Source organism: Epinephelus moara, chromosome 11 (assembly GCF_006386435.1).
Source record: "Epinephelus moara isolate mb chromosome 11, YSFRI_EMoa_1.0, whole genome shotgun sequence".
Taxonomy (NCBI): Eukaryota; Metazoa; Chordata; class Actinopteri; order Perciformes; family Serranidae; genus Epinephelus; species Epinephelus moara.
In genome coordinates, this window is record NC_065516.1 from 6,173,313 (window position 1) to 6,185,055 (window position 11,743).

Genomic DNA, 11,743 nt, shown 5'->3' on the forward strand with positions numbered 1-11,743 from the left:
TTATGACCCTCGCAGCGGATAAGGAAAAACTCCCCAAAAAATCCCTTTAACGGGAAAAAAAACCGGTAGAAACCTCAGGAAGAGCAACTGAGGAGGGATCCCTCTTCCAGGACGGACAGACGTGCAATAGATGTCGTACAGAACAGATCAGCATAATAAATTAACAGTAATCCGTATGACACAATGAGAGAGAGAGAGAGAGAAAGAGAGAGAGATAGATATATATGCAGGTAATGACAGTAGCTTACAACAACATTATTGAAAGTAATAATATTATAGTTATAGTTCTTGCTATATATATATATATATGTTGAAAGTATGTATTAATATCTGGCAGTATACATGTGTGACAATAGTCATAATGTGTATGTGTTTAATAACAGTAGAAGTATGACTAATGACTAATGACTAATGATGGCAGCAGCAGCAGGAGGCATCTGGCAGGACCACGGCAGCAGCACAACCACACACGTCACGCTGTCCAGGCACCACTGCAATATGAGTTAATCTGAGAATTGTCCGAGTATTCTTTGTAAAACTCGATGTGAAATCCGTCCAGGCCGGCGGCTTTCCATTAGGGAAGGAACGTATTGCCCCAGCGACCTCCTCTAGCGTTATTGCTCTGTTTAAGTCAGTTTGTGCTGAGGGGTTCAATTTGGGCAAGTGAAGATAACAAAGGAATCAGAAATCAGAAATTTGTGCTGTTTTAGTGGTGGTCTTTGAAGTGTAGAGGTCTTCATAAAATTTGCGAAAGGATTCATTAATCTCTTTCGGGTCCGAGGAGATACCTGACTTTGTCCTAATCTTATGGATTGCTTGGTTATCTTGAATGCTTCTGAGCTGATGGGCTAACAGTTTGTCTGGCTTATCAGCCAATTCAAAATGTTTTTGTCTTTGACTTTTAATAGCATTTTACTCACTTGGTTAGAAAGAATAGTGTTATATTTGAATTTAAGCTCCAAAATATTATTCAGTTTTGAGGGTGAGGGGGTCGTTGTGTAGTCTCTTTCAAGGACCGAAAGCTGAGCTGTAATTTCTGATAATTCCTTCAGTATGTCTTTTTTCAACTTGGCCTCGTAAGCTATGATATGGCCACGCATAACAGCTTCGAAAGTTTCCCACAGAGTGGAGTCGGTTACATCAGACGTGTCATTGTGGGATAGATAGTCTGTTAGCAGGTTAGCTATATGCTGGCGAAAGTGCATATTGTTGAGTAATAATGGGTTGAATTGCCAATCAAATGCGGGTTTTGCAATGCCTAAGTCAATTTTTAGTTCAACAGGGCTGTGATCTGAAATTAAAATGTTATGATATAGGTTACATAAGAAGTCAATTTGGCATCTATCAGGAAATAGTCAATTCTAGTATATGATTTGTGTATGTGTGAAATTGTAGTGTATGTGGTATTAGAAGGAACTGTAGGGCGGGTGGAAAGCCTATTGGTGAAACAGTCTAATATAGCATTGAAATCTCCACCCGCGATTAAATGGGTGGTAGAGGAGTCTGGAATAAGATTAAACACTTTTCTAAAAAAACCTGGGTCGTCAAAATTGGGCGCATATTTGTTCAAAAACGTTACATGCCGTGAAAGAATATGACCCCTTACAATGAGATAGCGACCATTCGGGTCAGAGATGGTTGAAATATGTTCAAATGGAATGTTACGGCGTGTTAAGATGGCTACACCTCTGGCTTTAGAAGAGAATGTTGACTGATAGATTTGAGACACCCAGCTACGTTTTAGCCTCCATTTCTCCTCGTGTTTGATATGCGTTTCTTGTAAAAAAAAATGTCCCAAGATAAAGATTTTAAATGTGAGAAAACCTTGCCTCTCTCTCTCTTTAAATTGGTCCCTAGACCTCTGACGTTCCAGCTTAGCAAGGTTAGATTGCCCCATTGTGGCGAGGCTGGAGAACAACTAGCAGCCATGTATAAACATTACCAGGATATTGTGACATGTGACCAATAATAATGATGCTGACACTGAGTACAAGAGCAGAGAAAAGAAAAGAAAAGAAAAGAAACAAAGCAGTGGAAAAAAAACACATTATTAATCCCTCCCCCCCATCTAATGAAAACCCCTATAAACACTGGGAAACAGCTTAATAACACTACAAGGAAAAGTCCGACCAGGCTGATTTTGTAAAACAAAGAAGTTCAGCCAGCCAGAGAATGCGTTTCGCGTGTATAAATAAACCAACAAAGACAGCGGAAGGAAGGAAGGAGGAGGAAACAGCGTTAGTTAGTAGTTAGTAGTTCGTCGATAGAGAGTAGTATGGAATGGACCACACTTACCACGCAACAGGAGAGAATGAACCCGAACAGTCATCTGCGAGGAAAAGAAGACGCAACTTCACTCCTTGTGATGCACTCTCTGCGGCGCTTTTCAACAGGTATGGCAAACAGGTATGGCTCTGGATTTGTGTCCGCTACAAGAAACTCCTCAAAATCGCGTTCAAAGTCGTCCATTGCAGCTACTATAGTCCGGAGATATTGCTAGGCTAAATAAACAACTGAGTTTTGTTTACTGGCTATGCTGACAGTCAGTGTGCGGGCTGGAGATTGGTGGAGCAGAGAGGGGAGGGCAGCCCCGCTGGGTACTGTAAGTGAGTATGTGTGTATGAAGTGTGTGTGTTACACTAGAAGAGTCAGAGTTTGGGACGGAGTCTTTTACGTGCTACCCCCTGGAGTGTTACCGGAGTTTTTGGAGTGCTCAAATAAACTGGCTTTTTTCCCGAACGCTACTCTGGTCTCCTGCTCGTGAGGGATTCATTACAATATCGTAACATGGTTTAGATTTCTAAATAAATATTCACCTCGTCGCTAGATAGACCTGAAAAACTCGTGTCTGCGCAAGGCTTTTTGTCCCTACGAGGCCACCGTCATTTAGCCGACGGGAGGGATGAGCGAGTGAGCCCTGCAATCTAGAATTTGACCACTGATGTCACTGTTTTCAACGGTTTTCAACCCATTTTACACACTGGCCCTTTAAATGAAAAAAATTCACTTTGAACGACAAAAAAGTTTTTTGAACTTAAATGTACATACTAGTTATTCCATCTGCCTCTCTCCTTCACAGAGTAAGTAAAAAATCTGATTCTGCTTAAATTTGTGGACACATGACCATTTGTTTTGGCAGTTGCCTAGAAACAAGGGGTGGCACAACTCTCTAACTAAACAAAGCACAAAAAGTAAGGAAATTTGTGTTTGGTAGATTATTTATTTATTGTAACAATGCTTCTTGGCAATAAATCTTATACTGATGGAAAGTCTGTTTATTTCCCTTTTAAATGGTGCCACATTTGTAAGGAACATGCATTTGTGAGATGAGCAGCAGAGCTGAGTATGTGGGTAGTGCCCATGCTTTTTTTGCTGTTGACTCTTGTCTGGTGTCGTTTGATGGATCGGAGATTGAAGTCTAAAGAAACAAGACACATTTTTTTATTTTTTGCTGTTGCTATTGACTCTTGTTTTGAGCTTCTAGTACCCCCAGATGCTGACGTCAGCACTTGTAAGCATGGGCCCTGCTACAGTGGTCAGTTGGTGTCTGCTCCAAGAATCAGCATGCCATGTTTGACTGATCTGGATAGCACCCGTGCGATAGGGCAACTTCAAGCTGGTGTTCCGCAAAACCAAGTTGCGGCATTATTTGGAGTGAGCCCTAGTACCATCTGCAAACTGAAGGCCAAGTTCCATATAACTGGGGGATGTCAGAGACAGGCCGCGAAGTGGGCGTCCCAAGGAGGCGGCACCCCAAGAAGACCGTTTTCTCATCCTGTCAGTGCTTAGGAACCGTGGGCAGTCTTCTACAGGTTTTCAGTCAAGGTTTGCAGGACAATATGGCCGACGGTTCTCTGCCCAAACAATCCGGAACAGAGTGCACGCAGCCAATCTCCGGTCTCATAGGGCTTCCAGGAGGCCTGCCATGACTGCCCTTCACCATCAGGCCCGTTTGCGCTGATGTCGGCAACATGTGCACTGTAACGTTATGTTCAGCGATGAGTCCAGATTCTGCCTACGACAGTTGGATCGTAGGAGCAAAGTGTGGAGAAGACACGGAGAACGCTTTGCCGATTGCTGCACCGATAGAGTAACATCTTTTGATGGAGGCAGTGTCATGGTGTGGGGCAGCATCTCCCTCACTGGAAAAATGAGGCTTGTCATCAGTAGGAGGCAATCTCAATGCAGAGAGACACTGAGATGAAATTTTGCAATCAGTTGCAATTTCCACAGTCTGGGACCGAACTCTATCCTCCAAGATGACAACACTAGCCCCCACAGAGTGGGGTTTATCAGAGACTACCTCCAGAATTTGGGAGTGGAGATGGCCTGCCAGCAGTCCTGACCTCAACCTCATTGAACATTTGTGGGATCAGCTTGGGCATGCTGTTTGTGCCAGAGTGACCAACACAACCATGTTGGCCGACAAATGCCGATTGAAGAATGGGATGCCATCCCACAGCAGTGTGTGACCAGGCTGGTGACCAGCATCAGGAGGAAGTGCCAGGCTGTTGTGGCTGTGTATGGTTCTTCCACACCCTACTGACACTCCTGTTTGTTAAATGAATAAATTGTTAAATTGCCAATATGTCTTGTTTCTTCAGACTTCAATCATCCAATCCATCAAACAACACCAAACAAGAGTCAACAGCAAAAAAAAGCTGTTTGGCATAGGCAGAGAAGATATGGCAAATTTTTCATGGGCACTACCCACATACTCAGCTCTGCTGCTCATCCCACAATGCATGTTCCTTACAAATGTGGCACCATTTAAAAGGGAAATGAACAGGCTTTCTAACGGTATAAGATTTATTGTCAAGAAGCATTGTTACAACAAAGAAATGATCTACCAAACACAAATTCCCTTCTTTTTTGTGTTTAGTTTAATTAGAGAGTTGTGCCACCCCTTGTTTCTAGGCAGCTGTTCAAATGGTCATGTGTCCACACATTTAAGCAGAATCAGCTCTCTAACTTACGGCCTATTTCGACCAGATGCGTGTCGGTTGCGTCTCCGCTCAGGCACGGCAGCGTAGCCGATAGGATTCAATTCTAGTAAGTAAGTAAGTAAAATTTATTTGTGTAGCACTTCTCACAGAGAGGACTCACAAAGTGCTTCACAGGATTAAAATACAAACAAGAATACATACATACAAACATACAGGTCACATACAGAGACACAAAAATGAAACAGTTGTTGCAAAACTAAATCATTTAAGACAAGTTAAAGAATGCCTGTCTATACAGATAGGTTTTAAGATGCTTCTTAAAGATATCAACCGATGCTGCGGCTCTCAAATGCTGTGGGAGGGCGTTCCACAATCTGGGCGCAATGGACTCAAAGGCCCGGTCACCTCTAGTTCTAAGCCTAGTGCGAGGAACTGCCAACAGGCCGTGATCGGCCGACCTAAGTGTCCTACTAGGAACATATACATGCAGCAGGTCAGACAGATACTCAGGTGCCTGATCATGAAGGGCTCTGAATGTTAAAACAAGGACTTTGAACTGGATCCTAAAGCTGACAGGTAGCCAGTGTAGGGAGGCCAGGACAGGAGTAATGTGGCAGTTTATAGGTGATTTGGTGAACAGCCTGGCAGCGGCATTCTGCACCAGTTGGAGACGATCTACATGAGTTTTACTGAGACACATGAAAAGAGAGTTGCAGTAATCCAGACGTGATGACACAAAGGCGTGAATGATCATTTCCAGTTCAGCATGTGATACAACAGATCTCAGTTTTGCAATGTTTTTAAGGTGGAAAAAGCATGTACGGGTCAACATGTGAATGTGTTTATCAAAGTGCATGGCCTGGTCAAAAATAACTCCGAGATTTCTCAGGTTAGAGCGGATATTTGAATTCAGGGACCCAATACAGCTCGCCACCCTAGAAGCAGTACAGTCAGGAGCGACAATAAGGACCTCCGTCTTAGCAGCGTTAAGCTGGAGGAAATTGTTGACCATCCAGTCATTAATTGCAGACAAACAGTCATGCAGTACATTCAGACTGTCAGTCCTGTCAGGATTAAAGGAAAAATACAGCTGAATATCATCTGCGTACATATGATAAGATACACCCTCAAACCTGTTGATAATGTTTCCAAGAGGTAGCATATACAAAGCAAACAAAATTGGACCCAACACTGAGCCCTGGGGCACCCCACAAGAAAGGGGGACGGACTCGGACATAAAAGGACCAGATGCTACAGAGAAACTTCTACCAGAGAGGTAGGAGGCAAACCAGTCAAGGGCACTGCCTGAAATGCCAACACAGTTACTGAGCCTATCTAACAGGATGTGGTGATCCACAGTATCGAAGGCTGCGCTAAGGTCAAGCAGCATTAGGATGGTACATTTACCAGTGTCAGAGGCCATCATGATGTCATTAGACACTCTAAGAAGTGCTGTCTCAGTGGAATGCTGCTGACGGTAACCAGATTGAAATTTGTCATAAATACAATGCTTATTTAGGGCAGGGACTAGTTGGTTAGCAACGACTTTTTCTAAGATCTTTGAAATAAAAGGCAATTTAGAAATGGGCCTAAAGTTGCTAAATAATGAAGGGTCCAGATTGGGCTTTTTAAGAAGCGGCTGGACAACCGCATGTTTAAAATAGGAGGGGAAGCAGCCAGAGACCAGTGAGCAATTAATAATATAGAGCAGGGAAGAGCCGATGGAACTAATAACTTTTTTCAATAGAGACGTGGGCAAGATGTCTAACGGCTGGAGGAGATCTTCATACTGCTCACTAGCTTAGTTAAATCTTGTAGGGAAATGGGTGAGAAACGATCCAGTATTGGCTGCTGTAAAGGAGGAGCAGGGAGAAGAGCAGAGGAAGGGGTAATACTTGCTCTAACACTTGCAACTTTGTTGACATGACAGAAATGACAGAAAATTGTTACAGTCATTAACAGAAAAAATGGGCACCACAGGGGGCTGGGAACAAACAAGATTATTTATAGTGTCAAAAACAACTTTGGGATTCCGCTTATTGGAGGAAATGAGGTCAGCAAGATAAGAGGCCCGAGCAGCTTTAACCATTGAGTTATACTCCGTTAAGAGTTCTTTCAAATAAATACGATGGACCTGAAGCTTTGTAGACTTCCACAGGCATTTGATACGGTGACATTTGCGTTTAAAACAACGAATGTCATCATTAATCCAGGGGGTATAATTAACAGTAGCAACTGTACGGGATTTCAGAGGAACAATCTCGTCTAAAATAACGGAACAATGTGAATTAAAAGTGTGAACTAGAGAATTGGCATCACTGTCATCACCAAAAAGCTGCCCTATGCTGTTGTTAAAAACAGAGGAGAATTTCACGGCAGACAGGTCATTTAACATACACGAACAAATAACACGCTTTCTGAGTGTACAATCAGTGTTAAAAGACACATTAAAGAGAATACATTCGTGATCAGTCACAAGCAGCTCCTCAGAGCCGATAATGTCTAATTTTAATCCACACGTGAAAACCAGGTCCAGAGTGTTGCCCTTAATGTGTGTTGGCCCGCTGACATGTTGAGTAAAATTGAAAGAATCAGTGACTTTTAAGAAGTTCACTGCAAAGGTGTTTGTGGTGTCATTTACGGCCACATTAAAATCCCCAAGAAGGAGGATTTTCTCAAATTTAATTTTGGAAGCTAAGAAGTCACTGAATTCAGATAAAAAGGAGCCATTAACACCAGGAGGGCGATAAATTAAAACACAATAAAATGGATTAGCATGCCCAATTTTAGTCACTAAGAGTTCAAATGAGGTAAAAGTTCCAGAGCTCACTCTCCGGGAGGAGAAACAGTCCTTGTGCACCGCCGCCAGTCCCCCCCCCACGACCTGTGGTCCGAGGGGCACAGATAAAAGAACATCCCGGCGGGCAGAGCTCGTTCATAAACACATATTCATCGTTCTTTTGCCAGGTCTCAGTGAGAAACATAAAATCCAGATCTTTGGAAATAAATAAATCGTTCAGAATGAATGATTTGTTGGCAACAAAGCGGGCATTCAGCAGTGCCAGTTTAATAGACTTCGATTGTGCTGAGGCAGTAGTGGGTGTAGGTGCTAGTGGCCGCAGGTACCGTGGGTCCGCCCTGCCCGGCTGCGTCTTGCTAAAGGGAAGACAAGTCTTAACTGACACTGGGACTCTGGGAAAACAGGCCTGAGACATGACAGTCTCACACTAGAGTTGGCTGAAACAAGTTGCATTGGTGTCGTGGGCCTGCAGGGAGGGCTAGAGGGAGAGGGAGTGTTAGGAGGAACTGTCACAGTGACCACTGAGGAAGCGGCTGAGAAGGGGGTGTGTTGTGTAAACAGTCAATCGGTGAAAGCTGTGGACTGGACAGCTAGCAGTGTGAGGTCAATGTTCTGAGACAGAAGACGGGATCCTATATGGTTTAGATGAAGGCAGTCTCGTTTGAAGAGGTCCGGTCTATGAAGGAAGGTGGTGAAATTGTCCACATATGGAACGCCAGCGCTGTTGCAGTAGCCTTTAAGCCACACCTGAAGCTGCCTGAGTTGGCTAAACTTTTCGTCGCCAACTGAAGGAGGGGGGAGAGGCCCGGAGATGATGCACTGCTTGTTTGAGTGAAGAATATTATCAATAAGGCGAATGCTGTCGTTCCTGACTGTTGCAGTTTAAGGTTGTTAATTCCTCCCAGATGAACCACAACAGTACGGGCAGAGGGGTGTTTTTGCAGCAACTGAGGGATGGCGTCAGATATTTAAGTGTAGTCAATGTGTGTGTTTCCACCGGCTGCGGCTGTGCTGCGTTCCGGCTCCGTCTCAGCTCCGGCACTCCGGAGCCCTCCGCAACAGATACGCAGGACTTCTATTTTTGCCGGACACCGGAGCACAATGCAGCAATTTAGCACAGAGCAGATCGGGTGGGGCAGGAAGTCGTGCACAAAAACAAAATAAAACATCCGGTTAATTTTCAAAATAAAATACACAGTGTTCACGGCGGATCATATTTCCCTGCACTACACCTTGAAAACTACATAATGGGCAGAGGCAGGCCTGAAGTCAACAGGTCAGAGGTTTTCAGATGTCATTTCACCCCGTTGACACCATGGACGAGGAGATATTAATCATGGCAGTGCACCGAGATGTCTTCTGGCGGAGCTGCACCGCTCCGCACAGCAAACGCAGCCGGTGGGTATTGACGGACGGCGGAGCACGCAGCAGATAACCAACGCTGCCGTTCCGCAACGGACACGCATCCAGTGGAAATCCGGCGTTACTCTGTGAAGGAGAGTAAATGTGTCAATGCCCACATCAGTCATTTATGCACAAGGTACTCCTTTACATTTTGTTCGACATAATTGATGCAGCCCATGTAATGAGTATGTATAAATGCCTTGATTCAAGGTCCCTCATTGACCACAACCAGAAAAGAGAAGTTAGTGTTTTGTTTTGTTTTGTTAATGCATAAAAATATATTGTAACAACATGACCAAACAGTACATGATGTGTTCAGGTACAGTTTTTTCCCCATGTGGATTTTATATAATCGAATAGGACAGAATAAGATAGGATAGAACAGAATAGAATAGAACAGAATAGAATAGATCTTTATTGTCCACCATGGGTGGAATTTGTCTTCGCTTCACTAGACACAAAAGACAACATGTAAAAAGCAGACAAATGTTCAGTAAAACAAACATATAAAGTCATTACAAAACACTTAACACATGAAATCAGCTCATTGTCCGTCTGTGGTTTAAAACTCATCACTTTGTTGAGTTGGGGATGAAGGACTTATTAAATACATTTCTAGTTATCAGAGGGACTCTATAGCGCCTACTGGAGCTCAAGAGTTCAAACTGGCTAAAGAGAGTGTGGGAGCTACCTGCCAAGATACTCTTCATTTTCTCCCTTGTCCCCTCTTAAAGAGTTGGGTTATGGCCTTTTGTGGCTTGTTAACTATTTTACTTGCCATTGTCTCAATAGACAGTTTCAAGAGTTTATTCTTAGGTGTACAGTAAAGATGACTGTACCAGGCAGGGAGGTGAAAAGTTAATACACTCTCAACCATAGTTTTGTACACTAATTCTAAAATCTGCTGACTAACACAGAGGCCATTGAGTTTCCTAAGAAGATAGTCGCTGTGAGCGTCTCTTGAAAATATACTCAGTATTTCCAGAGAAGCTGCTGTGGGAGTCCAGAACTGTACCCAGGTATTTAAAGTTTTCCAGAGATTCAACATGTTGGCTATCCGGTGAAACTGGCTCTGTCTTCATTTCTTGTTTTGTGCAACTTGCTGATGTGACACCATGTTTGAAGGGCCTTAGTGTGGGCCAGGTAGGCAGCTTTACCTGATGGGTCTGTTTTCTGTAAAAGACCAATTAAGGCCATGTCGTCAGCATATTTAAACAATCTAATCTAATCTGTATACAGAGCCCAACGCACAATCACTGAAGTTGCACATGTAACAAAGGAAAACAGATATTTAAGTGTTTATACCTAAGGCTGTGTTTACGCACATATAGGGAACCAGCAGTTACACCATTTTTTAGACAGCGGAACTGATTAGCCTAAGTTAGAAGCCTTTCTGTCCTGTCCAACTGAAAAATGCCTCTTATGTATAGATGCCTTTACATTTCTGTCCTATGAAACTACACTGTACCAGAAAATGACTTGATGTCATGGCTCTGTTTGTGATCAGACTCATCACAAATTATAAATAGTGTATGAGAGTGACACTAGAGTTTGTAGTCTTGTTGTGCTATAATGAACCAAATCTGGTGATCAAACACAATTAAATTATTACATTTTCCATACAAAGTGCAGCAGGGTTTCTATCAGCCCATGAAGCACATTCTGTGGTCAAAGGTGAACTTCATCCATCCATCCATCCATCCATCCATCCATCCATCCCCGTCATATCATGTTCACATCATCAAGTATCGGTAGGCAGTGTTTCCCAAGTTACCCTCAAAATGTAATATTTTACATATGACTAGTTACCTTCATTTGAAAGTAATAGGTTAGTTTACAATATTTCTGTCTCGGGTAATGCACTCTTTATTACACTACTTTTGCATTACTTTCACCAGAATTACCTTAGAAGTACAACTAGGCATTATAAATGGATGAGGCTCATGCTGTTTTATAGCAGGCAGACAGGTGACCCGCAAAAAGCTGTGTAACGGGTAAAATTATATATGTTTATATGCAATTTTTCCCCCTTGTATTTTGTCCTGCATTTTTTTCTTTAAAGGTAGGATCTGGAGGATTTTCAAACAAAACAAAATATAGACATATACAAATGAAATCTTGCTTAATCATCACCTATGGGCTTCTACTCATGCATGGTGGTGACTCTGTTTGCAGAGTTCCTGCCCTTTAACTGTATTTTGATGTTTTTGTGAGCTCGGGAGCGCAGGTGCTGTGCCCGAGCGTGTCCGAGCGTGCACCAGTGCAAGCCTTGCCTGAACCTCTTCTGTGAAGCCTTCTTCTGTACCTCCGGGCTCCGTACACCTGGGAGAGTTGAGCCTGATAGGAGGGGCCAAATTTGAATGTGTGTTTACAAACAGCAATTGGAAAATCTTCAAGACCCTACCTTTAAGTCTGTTTTTGTTTTGTATATATACATAATACACATATATATATATACAGTATATATATATATATATATATATTTTAGGGATGTAACAATATGGAAAATTTGATATCTCGATTATAGTGACCAAATTATCACGGTAAACGATAATATTGCGATATTTTTTTAAGCGCTGTAAAATGTCCAAAA

At 42.8% G+C, this 11,743-nt stretch overlaps 1 protein-coding gene across 3 annotated transcripts in view; it reads right to left on the bottom strand.

Annotated features, from left to right (window-relative positions):
* The window catches only part of LOC126397604 (uncharacterized), a 409,985-nt gene that overhangs the window by 332,051 nt on the left and 66,191 nt on the right, over positions 1-11,743 (bottom strand). For all 3 annotated transcript variants that reach the window (XR_007570676.1, XR_007570677.1, XR_007570678.1), the window contains exon 8: positions 74-2,833. The gene's annotated coding sequence lies outside the window, so the exon portion shown is untranslated. The remainder of the gene's footprint in view (positions 1-73; positions 2,834-11,743) is intronic.